This window comes from Lissotriton vulgaris, chromosome 3_1 (assembly GCF_964263255.1).
Source record: "Lissotriton vulgaris chromosome 3_1, aLisVul1.2, whole genome shotgun sequence".
Taxonomy (NCBI): Eukaryota; Metazoa; Chordata; class Amphibia; order Caudata; family Salamandridae; genus Lissotriton; species Lissotriton vulgaris.
Genome location: NC_141689.1, coordinates 1,440,129,397 through 1,440,151,731, shown reverse-complemented (window position 1 = coordinate 1,440,151,731; position 22,335 = coordinate 1,440,129,397).

Here is a 22,335-nt window from a genome sequence, read left to right as displayed (position 1 = left end):
TGAACAGTAGTATTCAAAATAGTAATTAATCCCAAAATCTCACCAGTCAGGAGAAACCTCTTGGTTTGCAACTACAGGTTTACAAAAGCCCAAACTTTCAGCCTTGCAAGGGTCTCCAAATCTATGCTGTTCATAACAAAAGGCCTTTATTGAATTTCAATTCCGAGAAAAGCAAGACACCCGGTAGTAACAAGCTCTGAAAAGCAAGACATTCATGTGCCAAAAGGCCAGTAGGAGCAGGCCTCTCTGCAGCACAACCGAGCTTGGTATGGCTAGACTGCAAGAACCAGGCAGAAGAGGCCAGAAAATCCTTTAGAAATCAATGTTAGAATTAAGAGAGTTTAATAATGCCCTAAGTTGTGTAATAAAAGGTTATTCTTTGAAATTCCCAGGCATTGAATAGCGTAGTATCTTTATATGTCTAATTTATTTGGAGAGGTTCCTTGCCCCTCTAACTGTATCATTTTCTTTAAATACGTCTGAATTTAAACATTTGGCTTTCTGTCTACACCCTCAAGCAAAGAACTGTGGAGGAGCAAACCTGGAATGGAAGAACCCAACAATTTCATTGTTAAAGAGAACAGAAACGGCTGTCTTTGGCCTTATGGTCTTATGGTAAAAACTGCAGGTGTTTTTAAACTGCTGTTAAGAATGAAAGAAAATCATTGGAGTATATTTACTAGGAAACTGTCAGAGCCTGGCGTTAAGTGCAGCGCTCTGACAGTTTACAAATGCAGGGATGCACCGTATTCAGAAAAAAGCAGTGCACCCCTGCCTTTCCCTTAGCGCTGGCGCAAAATGTAGCTGCCTAGTGCCAACGCTCTATTGTGCAAGGGTGCCTGCGTTGCAGGGAAAGATTGCTCATGTTCTGGAATGTGTCCCTTCCTGCACATTAACAATCAGTAATGGCTTATTGTAACTTCTATGTGTGCTGATCAATGCAGCATACATTGAAAGAAACATGTAATTTCTCCTTGTTTCACCATGTTACAACCAGGTTTCCCTGGTCTTAATTTTGGCGCTGCGCCATATTTACGCAACCATTGTAAATATGGGGCAGCATCAAAATCAATGGGTGTTGACCCATTGCCCACCTCTTTCATGCTACGTATAACATGAAGGCAGTGTTAAGCCACGTTAAGTGACTGAACGCCGCCTTGTGAATAAAGCGAAACCCCTATCGCCATAGAAATGTCAGAAAAAGTGATGTTCCTGTGGTGATAGGGGCTCGTGAATATGCAGTTAAAAAATAAGGAGCGAGAAAGGGAATGTAACCACGTGGCCGTCCACTCATAGAATTCACACAAAAATACCCTAGTTACACGGAACACAATGTAATCTTTATAGCTTATAAATAATGGGTATTATGTACACCTAGGTATGGCTATGCTGAGTTGTCTTGTCATGCCTACCTCTAAGTGTTCCTCATTTAAAAATGATCAACCATCCAGAGCTAATCTCACACCCACCAACAAAAAAATTTGAGAGAAGTCAGAAAGTGCCTCACGTAAGCACCATCCATGGAGCTACTGGTTGGTACTCACCAGTTTGCTCGTTCTGTCATCATCGGCAACTTTCTTGACAGAAAAGAAAGACGTGCGTTTAGGTCAGAATGAGCAAACTGCTGAGTACCAACCAGTAGCTCCATGGACGCAACTACTTTGATGTCCATATTCCTCTCGGACAAAAGCTTGAAAATGCCGCCTGTTTTGATGGAAACCTTGAGGCAGATTCAGATACACATTCTTGTACATCTGTGAGTTCTAGTTCCAGGGACACATTACTGCTGCTACTACTGCTACCGGGGGTGAGAGCCAGCCACAGGAGCCATAGCGGACTTCATTTCCTCCATTCCCTGCTGCCGACATGCTACTCTGTGCCCAGATGTGCCTTAAATTTAAAGGATGCAAAAACCACAGTTGATGGACAGAATGCAGAACAATGTCATACATTCACCCCAGTACAGAGATCTGGGCCTAAATCCATTGTTTTTTTGCACTCTACACCACCCCAGTTCAGACATTGCCATATGCAAATCAGTCTGACCCTGTGCCTCATGGGAACAGTCCAGCCCAAACTGCCAAGCCTTGCCTTCCCTGGACCGGAAACAAGCTTCCGAGGACTGGTTTCTGACATTCCAGCCGTCTTCAGCCCGGCTTGCTTGAATCCAGTGGTGTGGAGTGCATGGGGCTCATGTCTGAGCATACCCATCCCACTCAAGGTGACAAATGCAAAAACCACAGTTAATGGACAGAATGCAGAACAATGTCATACATTCACCCCAGTACAGAGATCTGGCCCTAAATCCATCGTTTTTTTGCACTCCACACCACCCCAGTTCAGACATGGCCATATGCAAATCAGTCTGACTGTGCCTATGTGAGTTATGCATTCTGTCCATCAACTGTGGTTTTTGCATTAAATTTGAAGGAGGCATCCCGCTGCACCGGACACATTGCTGCTGCTACCGCTGCTACCGGGGATGAGAGCTAGCCACAGGAGCCATAGCAGACTCCATTTCCCAGGCTCCCCCAGCTACCAATACGCTACTCTGCTCCTGGAGGCACTTTAAATTTGAAGGAAGCATCCCGCTGCATGGGATACGCGGGCCACGCCCAGGTGAAGCCCGGGCCAAGGGTGGGCACATCCACGCCCATCGGGTTGGGCCCCCCCTAATGCTTGGTTGAAAACAAGGGCAATAAGATGGTGAAAAAGATTGCTGAAAGCGCAGAGAGGAAGAAAGCTGTGCACATGTCGGCGGAAGAGGTAAACCTCACTTGTTTGGACACCTTTTTAGCTAAGGCCTCATCTGCAATTGCCCTAGAAATTGATCGGACTGGGAGGAGACTATCACTGGGGGGAGATATTGTTACATTCAGATATGCCACCTGGTCTAATCGGTGAAGGTCAGATGCCTAATTCCCCGGGGTCAACTTTGGGCGAAATAACCACTTCTATTCCCCCTAGCTTGACTCCTTTACCAGAGACACTAATTCCACTGGATGCAGTACTAGTGCAAAAAAGAAAAAGGGGCCCGCTATAAACCCTGCCATAAACAATCCTAACAGACCGAGGAGATGCAAAATCGCTTCAGAAAGTGTACTAGGAGATACCAGAGAAAAACACAAAAACAAGTGACAGCTGTTCCACCCAAGGCTTTGAATATGGAAGACTTTGTACATAAATTTAAAGAGCTTCTAGCTCCCATAATTCTGCGATTGGAGTCTATCGAAAAGGCAATAAAGGAGATATCTCCACCAAGAATTATGCAATCCTGTGAAGGTGGGACCGGGGAGATCTCGCAAGGGCAGCTGAATAAATCAGTCAAAGCTGAGCGTAGTGTTAAGGCAACCACTAGTACAAATTCCCAGTTAGTGGTACAGTAAACTCATGTATAATGTTGACTGCCCCCCTCCAGGATCAGTGCCAGTGTCTCATCCCCATTTGGACATAAGGGGTTTGGAACAGGAGTCCTCAGCCACAAGGTTAGAGAGGAGCCCTAACCGCTCACAAAGTCTGGTAAAGGGCCAGAGGTTAGATCTCCCCCCAGCCATATCCCCCTACGTAGTAGTCTTAGCAAATACTCCAACTTTAAGAAATGACCAAGTAGAAACTACAATTAAATTAATTCACGAAGCCCGTCACTGGATTCATAAAGCTACGAATGGACGGTCAGAGGAACTCTGTAACATCTTAATGACCTGTAGAGTCTCCTGGCTGGGGTTGCAGGCTAAATCTTTTCCAGGGGACTGTGTGGTTGTAACCCTGAAATCTCCGGTTATGGCTGAAAAGCTACTACAATTATTTCCCAACAACTATTCAGCAACAACTCAAATATTTGCACTACCCCTTGGTTTCATTTATAAAACATTGTCGCATCAACAAGGAACAGATGGCAAAAGGGCCCAAGAGTTTCCTCTCTTCAGAGCAAAGACTCAATAACACCTACAGCATAGAAGAAATACTATCCCTCCTCTACCAACTGGAAATCGCTATTCCCCATTAATGGACTTGGATGCCTGCGATTGACTGTGTTCCAGTGTAGAACCCCGGAATATTGTACCATGTGACCCTCTGGTGAGTCAGGCAGTCAAAGTCCTCCCTGTTAAAGGATATGGATACTTTCAAATCATCTCATGGAACATTGCAGGACTGGGATAGATATTGTTGGACCATGAGTGGTTAAAATATATTTCCTCTTTTGACCTAGTATGTCTGCAAGAGACTTGGGCAGTGGGTCCGGTTATTATTGATGGTTATAGGTCATATTACACCCCTGCTATTGCCTCACCGCTGGTAGGGCGAAGGGTGGGATTTTAACATTATTAAAGAACACCCTGCGATTTGTGTTTTTTTTAACCTTTTTTAATGAATGTCAATATCTTAATATTTTACTACTTAAAGGTCCGGAAGGCAACACCATATTACTGATTGATTTTTATAATTACTGATTTTGGGATGAAATGTATAAAGTTGCTGCTATAGTGAAAGAAAATATGAATCGGATAATTGGTACATGTAACAAAGATCCAACAGTAATGTGGTGAGCCCTCTACTATCAACCTCTACATGTGGCTTAACAGACGAGGAAGGCGGTGGGAATGTACACTTTTACCACAACCAATATGGCAATGCCCTAAACAATCTGACTATTATAAAAGATTTGGAGATTATGAACCCCTGGTCGGAATCCACTGCCTTCTGTGTGACACCTTTTGTTATTTCCTACACAGCACAGTAATCGATTTTATAATAGCCTCAGCTACATTGGTAGGAATTCTCAGCAACAGAAACATTGAATTCCTGGGTTTTAGTGATCATGGGGCCCTAACCTGGAATATGAAATGGCGAGGTATTCATGGTTCCAACTTTTTCCATATAAAGCCTGTTTTAGCGAAGAAGAATGGGATAACCCTTAAGTGGGAGGGTATTGACAAGACTGTTCTTATTCCCCAGGTTGTATCTAGCAGAATGAAGGAAATAGTAATATGTTTAGATTCAAATCAGGACCCACAGCCTACTATAGAGGCCTTTGAAGCTATTCTGCTGGAAATGAAAAGGAATCTCTCGAAGAGTGGTGGGTCACACAAAACCATTGGCCCAAAATGGTTTGATCACAATTGCACTAAAGCACTTTCCCACCTATATCTATCTCTTATGTGTGTCCCAAGAAATCGCACCTTAGTGAAACTGGCCAGGCTGTGTTATTCCATGGCTAGAACGAATAGACTAAAGATATTGAAAGAAGAGGCATGGGAAGAATTACTCAAAGCTACAGATATAAACAATATGAGGGACTTCTGGTCAACAATCAATGCGCCATTTTTAAAATCTAATTCCGACCCCAACTTGGACACACATGTAGATGAGGACTCATGGGTGAAGTACTTTAGCAAAATGTTTAATGGATTGAGAGTGGGTCCCGAAGTGACACTAGAAGAGCCTATCTCACCATCTAATATCGCCCTTACTTTTAATAATACGGAGATAGGGGCAGCTTTGGATCAATGCTCCAGCAATAAGGCACCGGGTATAGACCGTACCCTTATACATTTTTTCACAGATTACCCTGATCTCTGAAGACCTCTGCTTACTAACACATTCAATGCCATAGCCAAGGAGGGACCCACAGCTTCTTGGCATAAAGCAGTTTTAATTCCAATCCACAAAAAAAGGGGATAAACTTGATCCCAGAAACTTTAGGCCAATCTCCCTCATTAACAGCACGACCAAACTCATGGGAAGAGTCCTAATAAATAGATAGGAAGCATGGGCTGTGGAAAATAATACCATGATTCTGGCACAATATGGGTTTAGAAAAGGTAGAGGTACTCAAAATCAGTGTTAGAACCTGAGTCTGCTTATAGAGAAGTACACCCATGCTGAGCAAGGCAATCTATACCTGGCCTTCATGGACCTTAGTGCAGCATTTGACTGTGTATCCCATTCACATCTATGGAGTATCATGAGGGAAATGGGGGTAGACCAGCAAATAATCATCTTCATAAGACAGCTGTATGCGATGAGCGAAGCATCTGTAAGGTATGGCAAACAGGGTGATTGCACCAGATGGTTCCCAGTCAATAGAGGCATTCGCCAAGGGTGTGTTCTCGCACCTTTTTGTTTTCACTTTACACTAATTTGGTGGAGTCTTGACTGCTCGATTCGGCCATAGATGTTCCTAGAATAAATAAGATGCACATTCCATTTTTATTGTATGCAGAGGATGCAGTTTTAATTGGGTGCAAGGGAAGCTCGCTCCAGAAACTGTTGAATAATAATGTAGAATTTATGAAAAGTCTGGATCTCCATACAAATGAATCGAAGTCATTTGTCTTAATTGCAGGGAAAAAGCAGTAACCCCCCCACTTTTTTTGATCTCAGACTGTAAAGTGGCACAGACAGACCTATTTTCCTATTTAGGGGTGACCTTTGGCCAGCACGCATCTTCCCTGAATATGGTGGCAAATCGTGGGAATATGCTTGAAAAAAGTACGAATGCAATTTGTTCCTTTTCGAAAAAATTGAGAACAAGAAATCCAGCTATTGTAAGGAAGGTCTATGGGACCAAATCTAGTGCAGTAGCTGCTTACGGTGCTGGAGTATGGGGCCAAGTTAATGTAAAGGGGATACAAATAATAGAAGATAGATTCTGTAAATCTATGATGAGTCTTCCTATTAGCTGTTCCAATTTTACATTTCATCAAGAGCTAAATATCCCCTATATAACTGATCAGATCAAGATAGCCCCAATTCTTTTCTGGCATTCAGAATGGTCCATAGATACTGTGGCCCTCACACAAGAAATTATAACTGATTGTCTAGCCCTAGAACACACAGAGAAATTTCAGTGGTTAAAGTATGTGAAAAGTACCTTAAATACATGATTTTGGGGGTCTGTTTGAATCACCAGGATATTGTGTATCGGGTTCAAAAAAGTGTTAAAAACCAATTTTTTAGCCTCTGCCAATGATGTAAGAATTAATGCACTGCATAATACACCGACAATAAGGGAATACCCGGAGGGCCCACTGCAGGTTGAAGGGATAACCTTCTATCTGGAGTTTGTTACAAGCCCATGGCACAGATTTATTCTGTTAAGATTTTGGCTTAATAATATTTCGTGTATGTTGGGTCAAACTAATGGTATTTATTCTAGTAATGATCTTCCTTGTTGCCCATGTGATGATTTCTCGCGTCAAACGGATTTGCACATTTTCTTTTTTCGGAAACTTTACTGTAATAATCGAAAAAGATTCTTAATTCCTCTTTTGCGTAAGCTTGATTTTAGACAATGTCGCACTTCCTTATATTTTTTACTAATGTTGCCTGATCTCTAACATGTTTTTGTGTCACTTCCTTTGTATGTGCTTCTTTGAGAACTAGGAAAATGGTCCTTTGCTTATATGAATTATTTGTTTTTTAGAATTTTTAAATTGTGATGTATATGTAACTTTTATGATTAATATTATAATAATCGAATTCTGATTCTGAACAACAACATCAGGCTGTTATCCAATTTTATTGAATGATACAAGTTGCACTGTAAAGCAGCTAACCAACTTCATGCTGTAAGTCTGCACCTGTTCTGTGCAATTCTGAGACAAGCAGCATGAAATGGGGGAATCCTAAAACCACTAGTAAGAAATAAGTGTCTGCACTGCGGTCTGTGGCAAATGCTATTGTTATCCATTTGCTCAAATGATGAAAAGATATACCAGCATTTAAAATGCTGATACTGCATATATGAAATTACTGACATGCTGTAATTGTTGAGGGTCCTTTAAGCTCTGGCTGAAGAAACATTTAGCTGTTTTATAGAGCTAATGTCATCCATTCGTCAAAAACATACAATAAGAAGTACAGAAAGTGAGGGGGTTGACTTTGGCTCGGACTGTGTTTCTAAAGGTTTAACATTGATTGTGTCAACTGTCTAGCAAAGTAATGGCAATTTGAGATTGGTTTCATTGTTCCATTTGTGTCGGTCCACTTTATGTTTTGGTACTGGAGCACCAGGCAGTCCTTTTGTCAGACTGCAGATGAAACATGACATGTAGCTTGTAACTGACAGTATCATATTTAAAAGTAATGGATGACTTGCAACTTTTAGCAAGTGTATACTGCTTTTATGCCCTTTGGGGGCTTATTATGATTCTGACGGTCCATGGACCACCACACTTGAAGCGGCACAGCAGTGGTGGTCTTCCGACCACTCTATTAGGACTAGATCAGCCTAGACCAACAAGAATGCACGCTGAGATCTGACTCCCAGCACCTGTTCTGTGTACTTCGTTTTGCTAAGTAGCGTATGGGAGGCAGGTCCTTCACTGTGGGGACGGCCAGACTGTGTAACTCCCTACCTTCACATATGCACCTGATCAAGTCCGAATGTGAGTTCAGAAAGACCTTTGAGACTTGGCTCTTCAGCTAAAGCTAGTACCTCGGTTGAACCTCCCTCACCTGCTGTTGGCCACGAAGCGCCGGGACACCTCTGCTTGAGGTAGTTGTTGCGCTCTACAAATGCTATTATTATTATTGTTACTATTATTATATGTAAACTATGGGAATTTACTGTCAAAAATATCACGGAACAGAATATCGTCCAAAAAAGGTAAGAATATTGAATAATAATGTAGGTAAATAATTTTAATAGGTACTGTAACTAAAATATAAACATATAGATCTACATATATGTACAATATAAAAAAATCAAACTAAACATTAAAAAAAATCATACACATTAAATGAAAAATATTTAAATAAGTTATAAGTAAAAATGAACAAACATATATATAGCCAAAACACGTATGTAGCCTAATTTAATTCTTAAAAATAAAATGGGGTAGGAGCACAGCACTACGAGGCAGGTTGGATTACACAATCTTTTATTGGCAGAAGAAAAAACGGCAACGCGTTTCAGCAAAACTTGCGTTGTTCACGACGCCGACCACCATTATTAATTCATTATTTATACAGAAAGGTCTACTCAACATAAAAAATGGGTTCGCTTCGGTTTGTACTTTTAACCACCATCTTAAAATGTGCAGATTCACTTTACAATCGACTAGATTTGGGGTTTTATAGAATATAAATCAGCTCAAAACAAAACTAACACATTGCCCAAATCATTCTTGGTTGCCATGCATGTGTACATTCTAAGCTTCTTCAGTATTAATATCAATATCATTTCACTGTCCTGCTCATTCATTGTTTCTAAAGCTTGTCATGCATGCTGAGAGTGATCATAATGACTTTTGCAATAAGAGGGACTATGCAATGGTTTTATCTTGTGACCCTTCCTACACAGTGATATTATCAATGATGTGAAAGAAGATGTCATTAGTGATATAATATGTAGGGTAATTAGCAGCGCATTGGCGTGAGTTATAGTTACGTGAGATAACACTATCTATAACTTGTGAATTTTAGTAGTTTTAGAGTTTAAAACTTGACATTTCACCAAACTATGAAATAACTTTAACCTTTTTTCTGTGAAATTCTACTTTTTTAAAAATGTAAAGTAATATTTAATTACCCTACGTTAATCCAACCATCTTGCTGCGCGGCCACCGGTCATGCAATGTGAGGGTTTGGCTGCACGATCTGCAGCCACCCCCCCCTCCCATGCAGCCAACCACATGCTCCACAGGACCTTTGGCAGTGCGTAGTGGCCGGTTGACCAAAAGGACTGGCACATGGCCGAACCCCCCAAAGGCAGTCAACCCCACACCACATATGCCCTTCAGCCATGAGCGGCAGAAGGTTGGCCATGAGCCGTGCCCTGGGGACTCCAGGGCCATTTTTTAAAGAGGAGGGGGCCACATTGGAATCTTGATTTGAAGATGAACTCATATTTGTGCCCGAATCTGGATTGCCATGGAATTGGGGCTTATGTTTCCAGCTTGGCATTGTCGAGGTTACACAAATCACCCTATATACATGTGTAGTATTTGTTGTGCTACATAAGTAAACCCACAAATGCTCACACATCATCCTAAAGAATGAATGTCCATGTGCAAGCCATCTTCTTTGTTTCATTTGGTAAATGTGTCAAGGACTCTTTAGTGCCCATGAAATACTTGTTTATTTCTTAGTGCATGCAAGGCAGCAGAGACGGGGCTCAAAGATGGTATCTGAGGGAAAACAATAAAGCATTATTTTCCACGCATGGTACCCTATATTTAACAATGAAGGGTAATATTATCAAGAACGGCGTTAAAAATTATCGCCTGTCTAGCGGCAGAAATCTGCTGCTAAAGAGGCGATAATTGGGCTTCATTATATGCCCTTGAGAATACCAATAGAAATCCATGTTCTGGTGTGAACATGGGTTTCTATTGAAATTCTCCAGGGCATATTATCAAGCCCATTATCGCCGCTTTAGCTGCAGTTTTCTGCCGCTAAACCGACGATAATTTTTAACACTGTTCTTGATAATACGCCCCCATGTCCTTGTGAGTATGCTACGGCAGCTTTTTTTTCAAAGTAATTATACTTGACAATTTCAATCTGGTACTGTGGCAATCGAAATGAAATTACAGCTTCAAACAATATTTACATTGAACAATGCCACCCATGCACCTGACTAACTGATGAGCCTTACTAGGGGTGAAACCGTCTTGGGATGCTTGTGTTCCGGTTCAGGCAGGACCTGGCAAGCCAGTTCGGGCTGGACTGTTTCCATTGACGCAGGGTAAAAACTTATTTACATATGACTGGGTCCAAATGGACGTGGCATGGTGTGCAAAGTTCTGATGGGCTGGGATGTTTCAAGTTTCAAGTTTCAAAAGACCTTTATTCGAATTTGTTAAAATTCATAAAAGTACCGAACACATCAAAGAACATATACATTCACATATTACAAGACAGTTAAATAATTTACATTTCATAATAACAAAGCAAATCATACAGCAATTAGACAATACATTTCATTAAGTTAAAAGGTTTTAGCAGTAGTATCTTCGACTGAATCTGGTTTCAAGGACTTTCCATAGTCTTGCGTGCACGTATGGCTAGTCTTAGAAAAGTGCTAGTGCGAAATGTCACTTCATCATTGTCCAGGGTGAGCAGCAGCAAATAGGAATCCTGAAGTGTAAGAGGTCTAAGTTTTCTAAAATATGGGGTTAAAAGCCATTTGGTATATCTCACATAAAATTTGCAGAAAAACAGAAAGTGCAAATCGTCTTGAGTGCTTGTACCGTCACAAGGGCAGGGGGTAAAGTCAGTAAGGTGTTGATACCCCAGAGGAAAAGAGAGCAAAAATTTCACAGTTCCTGCCCTTAGACGAAATAGTAGAGATCGTTCCCAATTTGACATAGGCAGTGATAGATAGGGTGGCATGATTTGCATACAAAAACCATTACCGATGTATTTTTTAACCCCTGATTTCTGCAGTTCAATTCCAAGCCGTTCATTACGGTAAAGTGCATACAATGCCTTTTGGACCTCATATTTGTCCTTTGATTCTATAGCCGTTGGCTCAGTAAACAAAATACCTCTAGCAATTTCATTAAATATTTTAAAAACTTCTTTAAACCAGGGGATCTGCATGCCATTTTCACTGTTAAGGCAGTCCCTGATGATGTTTTGCGTAAGGGCAGCAGCCTCATTCCTCCAGATTCTGATCCAGAAGAGTGCTGGTCTTGCTTTAATAAAGTCGTTTATAAAAGGAAGGTTAAGTTCATTATGACAGATGAAATTGGAAGAGGAAATTGGTGCTCCCAGCAATTTCCTGCAGAAACGGTTTTCCTCTCTTTGAATACCAGTGCTGCTGGCCGATCCCCACACTTCGGCTCCATACGTAGCAACAGGGGAACACTGTAGTTTAAAAATTTTAACAATAGCTTTAGTGGCACCGATTTTCTTTGGGCGGGGGAGACTCAGGACAGAGTTGTTGGCTTTCGAGAACTTGCTCGTGGCGTGGGCCACATGCCCACTCCAAGAGCCGTTCGCAGCGAAAACCAACCCCAGATAAGGGAACTTATGGACAGATTCAAGTTTATCTGTTCCAATTTGGATAGTACCGAGTTTCCTTTTGCCCGGCCCACAGGACATGATAAAAGACTTTTTAAAATTAACTTTCAAATCCAGTCCCTCCATAAAATTTACAAAACTATGTACAAGCAGACGTAGAGCATTAGGTGTACGTGCCATAAGGACAGCGTCGTCTGCATATAAAAGTACGGGCAAGGGATTTCCTAAAATAGTTGGGACATCAGGGGTAGCTTTCTTTAAACAGTTGGACAAGCCATTAATATAGATAATAAACAGCAGGGGTGCTAAAACGCACCCCTGTCTCACCCCCCTCCCTATCTTGATGGCTCCCGACACCTCTCCGCCCATCCCAACACGTACCCGAGCATTCAAGTCAGTGTGGAGATAGGCTAAGAAATTAACAAGAGCGGCATCGAGACCGTTTGACAGGAGGTTTAACCATAGCTTGGATCTATTCACAAGATCGAATGCGGATGAAAGATCCATAAAAGCTAGGTAAACGGGGGATGAGCGAGCAATGCAGTATTTGTCTATTATCAATTTTAAGTTTAGGCATTGCTCGACGGTTCCTACCCCACTCCTAAACCCCATCTGGCAGGGGTCTAGAAAGTCAGAATCAGACGCCCATTCCAGTACCCTGTTATAGATTATTCGTCCTAGTATTTTTAGAGTATTATCCAGGAGGGAGATGGGACGATAGTTTACTGGGTCAGATCTGTCTCCCTTTTTGTAAATGGGGACAATGATACTTGTAGCCCAGGTGGCGGGCATGGCTACATGTGGGAGACTGTTAAAAATGTTTAAAAGTATTGGTGTCCAAAGATCAACATTAAATTTGATAATATCAATAGGGAGGCCGTCCGGCCCGGGCGCCTTGTTACCTAGGCTTTCTTTGATAGCTTTCCTGACTTCTAAGTCCGAGATCTCTAGGCCTTCTGTTTGGTTCAGATTAGGGAGAGGTTGCTCATCAAAGGGGGCGGCATAAATGTTAGAAAAATGGGTCTCCCAGGCTGAGCTGGTTATATTACAGCTAATTTTTGTAAGCTCTTTGCCCATTTCCCTCGTTCTCCTAACTGCCGTCCAAAAAGGGCCACTGCCACCCAGATTGGCGCTGATAACCAGCTTATCCCAGTGATCACAGAGCAAATCTGCCTTCCTTTTCGATGTTTTGTCTTTATAGTTTTTCCTGGCAGCTCGAACAACGTCCTTACACCTGGGATTGGCAGAGAGAGCCTTTCTTAGCTCTCTGTTGGCCACGGAACAAGATGTATCGAACCACCGTGGCTCTTTGTGGACAGCAGAGTGTGGGACTGACAAGAGATTTTTTATATTGATGCATAAAGCTTCAAAATCAGTAATCAGTTCTTCATTATTTGTATTTGGGGAGGAGAGGCGTTTCAATAAATCCGGGTATGCCTCCCGAATCGTATCTATAATGGCCCCACAATCAATTCCTCTCCATTTAAGGCGAAGGCCGTCAATTGAGGGTGTGATATCCCTTGCTCCATTTAAGTTCATAAAAATCGGACTGGGTGCAAGGTTAAAAATAGCAAACAGAGGATTATGATCGCTGAAAGACGTTTGCACCACAGTGGATTTAATTAAACAGTCCGTTAGCACAGGCGATGTAAAAATGTAGTCGATAATTGAACCGTTATCCCTGCCCTTAAACGTAGGGGCGTAGGGAAAATTCATATCATACCCTACACTCATTACATCAGCAAGATTGAAATCAGAGAGTATGCTAATCAGTTCCAAACCCCTGCGGTCATTACAGTGATCAAAATTAGTGGATCCATAGTTATCTATAAGTTTCACATTAAAATCTCCCCCGATCAGAATACTAGTCTTAGTGTCTACTGACAGAGAGCAATCAATCTTGTTTAAAACCTTAGATAAAGCAACAAAATTTTTGTTCGGTACACCATTAAAATCATTATTGTAAAAGTTAATTAAATAAATTGTGGTCTTTGATTTCAATTTATATTCCAGAATTTGAATGTTGGAATTAGCAAGGTTATCCGACTTCAAAACATTAATTGTACCGCCTGCCAAAATTCTAAACCCCGTGAAGAGTCCACCCACCGCTCGGCCAAAACTAGGTTTTGGAGATGTCAGGCTGAAGCAGTGGTAGCCTTCAATATGCAAGTTATCAACAGCCCAAGTCTCTTGAAACATAAGTATGTCTATGTCATTAATTAGTTCGGTCCATGCAGGGTCAGAGAGCTTAGATTCTAAACCTGCGACATTCCAGCTTAGTATTGATAGGCCGTGTTTGAACCCCTGATTAATAATTGTGTGCCTAGTATTGCCATTATCATGAATAGTTGGTTCGTTTGAAATGGCCGGAATGCTATCCGACAATATAATTTCTGGAGCTGCCGTTTTAACATGGAGCGATGCAGGTGAAATTATAATTGTGGCATCCTCTTGGTTACAGGTTTTTACATTGTTGCTTAATTCTTTATTTAGGGGTGTAGTCAGTCAATCCTGTTCGTCTAATGATGATAGATAGTCGAACCGATTGAAAGTTGGGATATTGTACATTGGCCTAGCTTGTGTCATCTGTGCAAACTGGAATGGGTTGGGGATTGAGTAGGACCTATCCCTGTGATTGCTCAGGTGCATAGTTGGGGCTTGAAAGTACTGCGGATGGTTGGGGGTAAAAATTGGCATTGGAGGTTGTGGGTGCCAATTGAGGTTGTTGGAAAAGGCGGTATTTAAGTTCTGGTTTTGGGCAAAAAGGGGTGATTTGACCCTTGCGCCAAAATTCATCTCTGGGTGTGAATTAGTGGGGAAATTGTTGGGAAAGTTAACCGTGGCTTGTTCTGGGGGTATCAGGTGTCGATAAAAATATCCCAAGGGAAGGAGCGTGGTGTTAAATTCCAATGGCGATGGTAGAGGGGCGTTAGCTAATGTCTTCTCTGCCCAGTGTGGTTTTCTAAAACTAATAGTGACACAGTCACCCTCAAATTTTTTCCTAAGTGGTCCTATCCAACCCACCCTCTGTGTGTTAATAATCTCCCTTGCACCATCAATCGGGTAATTGCAGTTGGTAATCAGCCAGTGCAGGGTTTTATTTTTGAGTGATGTGGGATTTTCATCCTGATCCTCTCTTAGTTTGGTAACGTTTACTAACACTAGTACATATGCACCGCATTCCGGGGGAAGATTAATGCGGGCAGGAACTTGTCTGGATGTTTTTGGGGTGGGTTGGGTCAAGATAGGATTGCTTATTGAAACTGAGGGGTGACCTGTGGTACTCGCAATTGGGAGTGTGGTATTCGTGGTGGTATTGGTGCCAGGATCCTTCCTTTTGTCTATAGATTTACTATTAGTATGGGGTGTAGCTGTTTTTTGTTTAGTAATTGGGCCATTGGCCGGCGCAACAGGTGCGACTTTATCTACATTATTTGGGACGGCTGGGGGTACTTGTAATATAGTTGTTTTGGGACCTGCTATATTGGTAGGGTTACTATTTTTTGTGCTAGCTGCAGGACCTCCCTTTAGGAAAGTCTTAAGAGGGTTGCTCAATTCGTCTAGCTGTTTTTCTAATCGAGCAAGCCTATTTTCGATTGGGGATAAGTAAACACTTAATAAATCCCCCAGTCTTTCCAACAGGGGGTCATATGATTTGTCTATGTTTCCGTTAGTGTTTGTTGTTCTACCCTGCTGTACAGTTTCGCTATCATCCCTCTGGGGAATTGCCATAACCTTAGAAGCGTTATGATTATTGTCAGGGACGAAGTTGGTATTTTTCCCAGGTTTCCTTTGTGCCCGGCCATATTTCCTGATCGTAGTGACCCGGGGCTTGGGTGCGTGTGACTTCAGTTTTTGAACTGCCCCTTCTCGCCTACCTCTAGCATGCCTGGTGTTATCAGCAGATTTTGCTTTGGGAGAGGGGTTAATTAGTAAGTCAGGCGTTTTTTCCAGGTCTGTGCTGGTGTCGGTGTCTGTGTCTAACAGGGGAATGGAGGCTGAGAGGTTAACCTCGCTGGGAATTGTGTGTATGTCAGCACAAACATCAAGTAGGGGTCTGATGTTGATAGGCATAGTTTGTGCAGGTGTAATGGCGGTGGCAATAAGGCCAAGCGAAGAACGTTTGGCATGCGCCAGGTCTTGTGATACCCTGCGTTCTAATAGGTTAATGCCCTGATTGATGGCATCATTGGCCTTAAAGATAAAAAGGTCAATGGGGCCAGTCACAGCGGCAGCAGTTTTGCTGCGGGTGCCTCTTGGGGACATGCTGGCAAATACTAACCCCTGTTCTGCGATTTAGGTGGTTGCGCAGGGCTACAGATGCAGGTGTAAATGACACGTAGCAAACACAATATTTAAACAAATAATAATAGCAGATAGTCCCGGCAAAGATAGCAGTACCCACAGTTCCCAAATGAGAAATGGCCAGTGGACCAAAGAACAGTACCTTCAAATCATAACGAACGGGTAAATATAAAGGGAGTGGCCCCGTCCCGACCTCCTCGTGCCTCTGAGGGCCACAGAGGGCCCGCCCTTTGCCCGGGCTTCGCCCCGGGCGCTCCCGCGCGCGACTCGCGGGGGCGAGGGGGGTGTCAGCGTTTTACCTGCGCCTCCGGGCGCTTCGAGCGCGTCACGGTCGCGCTGGTGCCCCAGGGGCTGCTGGGGATTGCAGTCCTTTACTCCCGGTGCCGGTGCCTCCCGGAAAAACACTCCGCCGTTTCCCTCACGGCTTTCCTCTGCCCGATGGCAGTCCAGTGATGGCTAAGACTGGTGTCCCCCCTGGTCTCGTGGGGGTCAGCGTTTTACCTGCGCCTCCGGGCGCTTCGAGCGCGTCACGGTCGCGCTGGTGCCCCAGGGGCTGCTGGGGATTGCAGTCCTTTACTCCCGGTGCCGGTGCCTCCCGGAAAAACACTCCGCCGTTTCCCTCACGGCTTTCCTCTGCCCGATGGCAGTCCAGTGATGGCTAAGACTGGTGTCCCCCCTGGTCTCGTGGGGGTCAGCGTTTTACCTGCGCCTCCGGGCGCTTCGAGCGCGTCACGGTCGCGCTGGTGCCCCAGGGGCTGCTGGGGATTGCAGTCCTTTACTCCCGGTGCCGGTGCCTCCCGGAAAAACACTCCGCCGTTTCCCTCACGGCTTTCCTCTGCCCGATGGCAGTCCAGTGATGGCTAAGACTGGTGTCCCCCCTGGTCTCGTGGGGGTCAGCGTTTTACCTGCGCCTCCGGGCGCTTCGAGCGCGTCACGGTCGCGCTGGTGCCCCAGGGGCTGCTGGGGATTGCAGTCCTTTACTCCCGGTGCCGGTGCCTCCCGGAAAAACACTCCGCCGTTTCCCTCACGGCTTTCCTCTGCCCGATGGCAGTCCAGTGATGGCTAAGACTGGTGTCCCCCCTGGTCTCGTGGGGGTCAGCGTTTTACCTGCGCCTCCGGGCGCTTCGAGCGCGTCACGGTCGCGCTGGTGCCCCAGGGGCTGCTGGGGATTGCAGTCCTTTACTCCCGGTGCCGGTGCCTCCCGGAAAAACACTCCGCCGTTTCCCTCACGGCTTTCCTCTGCCCGATGGCAGTCCAGTGATGGCTAAGACTGGTGGGATGTGGCTGGGATGTGTTTGAGTAATTACCAGTGGCTGAAATTGATTCAAGCATTCCATCCATCACTTTTTTCTATTTTCAGCCTGTCTCAAATGATTACAATACAGAATGATCACTACAAAACCAGGGATTGTCCACTCCTCACTACTCTTGCAAACTTACCAGGGAAACCTAAAGGACCCATTGTCTGGGCATCACATATAACTGAGCATATCATAATAAAAAACGAGTACAAAGTCAAATGATACCAATAATGTTCAGTATTTATGTAGACTCTGTATATATAACATATGTGGTTGTGTAAATATTTATCTCTGAGTGAGATTATATGTTTAGGTAGATTATGTTTAACACATTTTCTTTATTCTGTGTTGCCCACTGTACATTATTGACTATCACTCATATATTTTTCATTTTAATTATAGTGCAATAGACGGTCACATGATGAAGGCTGTCAAGCCGAAACGCGCGTAGTGTTCTTATCTACCGCATTCCCTCCATCGTCTTTCTTGTCTAATGCATTGTCTATGTCTGTCATGTTTTTTATGAATTTTTATGATGCTATTGTATAAATAATCGATTATTCTTAAAAAATCTAACCTTATGAAATGTAACTAAAAAATTACAAAATAAGTACTTTTGACTAATAAAAATATAAGAATCTTTCTATCAATTTGGTGATTAGTCCTTTCAATGTGGGCTTTTTCATTGGCTCTTTGGTTATTTATTTAGTTCACTTATCGCTGCTTTCTTACTTAGCTATAGACCTTTTCCAAACTTTATGTAGATAATGACCAGACTGTATCAACACAATCAACAGCCAAACAGAACAACCAAATGTGGTTCAACATGTATCAACTACCCACAGGTAACTGTTAGACCTGGCAACTTTTTGTGCGGTTTCCCCAATCTTTATGCTTCTGACCTCCTATTTTTGACTGTGTGCTGAAGTTTGGTTTTGCTGGTTTTAGGACTCTGGGCACTTTTCACTGCTGACCAGTGTTCTGTGTCTAAAATGTAATAGCATTTGGCTTCTCCAAGATTGACATATTTAATTTACAAATAACTCCCTCGTACAGTGCACTACATGTGCCCAGGGACTGTAAATCAAATGCTACTTGTGGGACACCCACATAAGTAGCCCTTTAAACATGGTTCAGGTTTGCCACTGCAGAGCCTGTGGTGAAGTTTTAAACTAAGTAAACACACATCCAGATGATTGACAGAGTGCTGAAACTCACCCCCAGTCACAGATCTGGGTTGAATCCATCATCATTCTTTAGCTCACTTTACCACCCCAATTCAGCCCCAGCCATATGCAAATCAGTTTTGACCCTGTTCCTAATGGGAACAGTCCAGCCCGAACTGCCAAACCAGGTCTTCCCTGGACAAGAAACAAGCACCCTAGGACCGGTTTCGGGGTAACACCCCTCATCAGCCAGGCTAGGACCTGGGGTGACATCGACGCATCTACGACGTTACCCAACTTCAAAACTGATGCATCGCCTTCGACAGCGACATCTTCCACTTCTTTGCTCAATGCATCATCCTAAGCTTCAACACAACCAAGGTACTGTCAGCGGGTCTGCATGACTCCTAAATCCAGCCCACGCTCCATCACTATTAGACTGAACTTTTGGATTTGCCCCGGTCAAGCTCAACCAGATAGCCTCAGTTGCAGCATATTGATTTCTAAGCACTGCATTTTTATTTAATCTTGCAAAATTCATAACTTGACTTGTGTATGTTAGTTTTTTATCATTTTGATACTATGATAAATATTGGTTATTTTTCTAAACTGGTGTGGAAAACTTTTTGTGGTATTTTCAGTGTGTGTGTGTGTGTGTGTACACACATACTTTACACATTGCCTCTTTAGGTTAGCCTGACTATTCTGTGCCAAGCTACCAGAGGGTAAGCACAGGTAAGGTTTCAGTCTGTACTACACTTACCCTCGTCAGGACTGTGGTTCCTGCTTGGACAGGGTACATACCCTGGCCAACAGAAACCCAATTTCTAGCAGTAATCGATTCTTCTCCTCTCACACCCCATGTCTCAGTTCCACCCCTCCATCATTGGAAGCATCCAGATGACCTGATGTTTGACTGCACAGTATTAATGTCATTGTGACTATGTATTTTCGCTGATGCTTTCTCAGCTAAATACATTAAAACTAATAAAGAGATTTAAAAGAAATCAATATTAAATATAACAATATTGCTATAAACAATATCATACACGTTAAAACAATATTCTTACCTTAGATACTCTGTTGCTCTACATTTTTGTGGTACTGATATTTTGGCATACTATTCAAGTTGCATGAATAAGGCGTTTACCTTATCATCAACAATATCCAGGAAGCACAAATCGAGGATTCTAATAATGAAAATATTCTGGACAGATTACACATGAGCACAAGGTGCCTTAGCATCACCATTGACTTGCACATAAACAGCATGGTAGAAACTCTCTCTTATGCACAATGTAAGCTTCCATTGCCCTTAAACATTAATTAGATTAAACATGCAAACCCTAGTCCTCTCCTATTAAGATTGAAGGAACACCCTCTTCTAAGTGTATCATATTAAGCTATATTGCCAATGAAGAGGCTCATCCATGCTGCTGATTGCCTCACCAAGGGACAAACGAATGTCAACTGCATATTGCCTTAGAAGAAGGAGCAATATTGGCCACTCCCCTTAACTGCAATATCTCCAAGGCCTAATGCATAATTTGGACAGTACTACCAAATGGTCAGCTCCATATCCGAGGGAAAAATGAACCAATGCTTCACAAGTGAAGACATCTCCTGATAGGAAATAGAAGACCAGCAAAAAGAAAGAGCAAGGAGTCAAGCCTTCTCCATAAATGAACCCAGAAGGACAACAATAGGCCACACATCAGGATTCCCCAGTCACTTCTGCTGCCCAGTATGGGCCTGAAGACACATCTCTTAAAGGAGCATCTAATTCAACAATAGGGGCAACCAACAACCTCACCCTCCAGGAATACTCCACGGCTTGTATTCCCTCTTGCGACTATATACTACATTTTAATTTTTTGTCGCCCAACCAATACCAGTATTGCATTGCCTTCTTATGTTTTGTTCTCTATTGCTCCACTCCGAGGTTATTGCTATATAGAAATGACATCTTTGTACAGCCATGTAAGAGATATGGCTTCCTCTCCCTCTATCCCTTCTTGCCTTCTTCCATCATTTTCTTCCTCTTTCCCCATAGCACTCCCTCAGGAAACTAGGGTTCAGGTAGCTATAAACTAGGCAAGCTAAGGGACAGGAAAACATCAGTTCACTAGAACCTATTCAACCTTGAATATTTGGTTCAAATTTGCCTCTCAAAATCTTCATCTGATATCCTCATTGTAACCATTAGGGCACTGGCACTGCTGATGCTAATTACGACTGTCCATGGAGTACTGACTTGCTCAAGTTCTTCATTTTTAACCCATATTATTTAAGTTTTGTCCCAAAAATTTCTTTTCTTTTGAGTGATAGATCGCTCTGCCCTCTCAAAATTGTAAGGGTGCGTTATATTCACGTATAAATTGCACTCGCTCTTGCCTGGTTTAGGTCATTCTTGACCAACAGGACATTTCGTGCCCCATTTCAGCCCTACCTCCAAAATTATTCTCAAACTTCACTGGCTTCCAGTAGTCCAGTGAATACAGTTTAAAGTTTTGTGTATCTCTTTCAAAATTTTAAAACAATCTAACCCCAAAATGTTAACGCCTCTGCTGAAGATGTATGTACCCACGCGAGCACTTTGCTCGGCGGGTCAGAATTTGGCTGAAGTCCCCCGGTTCAAGCGCAATAGAGCCGGCGGACGTTCCTTTCGGTTCCTAGCGGCAACGCTATGGAACACTTTACCAGGCCACATTCGAGAAATAAATGACCTATACCAATTGAGGAAAGCTGTCAAAACTCATTTATTCCCTTAATTTCTCCCTGTTGTGTTTTGTTCAGGATCAGCGCCGGGACGCCCCTTTGGTGGGCCAGCTGCGTGCTTTACAAATTCCCATAACATAACATAACATAACATATATTCTGTTGTTTTGCTGAAATCCATGTTATTAGAAAGAAGTTTATATCTTCACATTAAATCAGTAGAATGAAATTGTGACGGTATTTACAGGAATGATCAGGATTTTGTATGTGTTTAGAGAAATCGTGTAATCATGCATGTGCATTATGAATATTAGGGAAAATAAATGTTTACAGTGTTTATAAATGATTCGTATAGAGGCTTCTGTAACAGGTGCACATTAATAAATTAACAAAACCTGAATCCAGAGTCTGTGGTCCTTTAGTCAGACAGGAGGGGAAAATGTATAATTGGTAACCTTATCTTGCTCCCTTCTACACTTCTTTAGCAGGCAATAAAGACCATCGGCCAGGGGTTCCTAAGTAAATCTAGGACATGGAATCTGGCCCCATCAATTGGTAGCAGAAATGGATGGTTGTCTCTAGAAGTGAGGGGATAATCTAGAAAATCTAGAACAGAATTAGACCCATAGAGTCCAAAAGAGAGACCCCCATGATTAAGAGCAGAGGACGGCAGGCGTTGACGGAGGTCGGCAGAAACTGATGGTGCGGTGGAGACAGCGGTAGCTTGAGTGGGAACAGTGATGTGCGTGGTAGATTGCGGTGAATTGATTGTGTCATGTCTAGCGTAGTTGAAATGATAGTCGAGTGAATGTGAGTTGTCGGTTTACTGGTCTGAACACGTGCAGATCAGGAGGCTTTTGTAAAGTGGACTC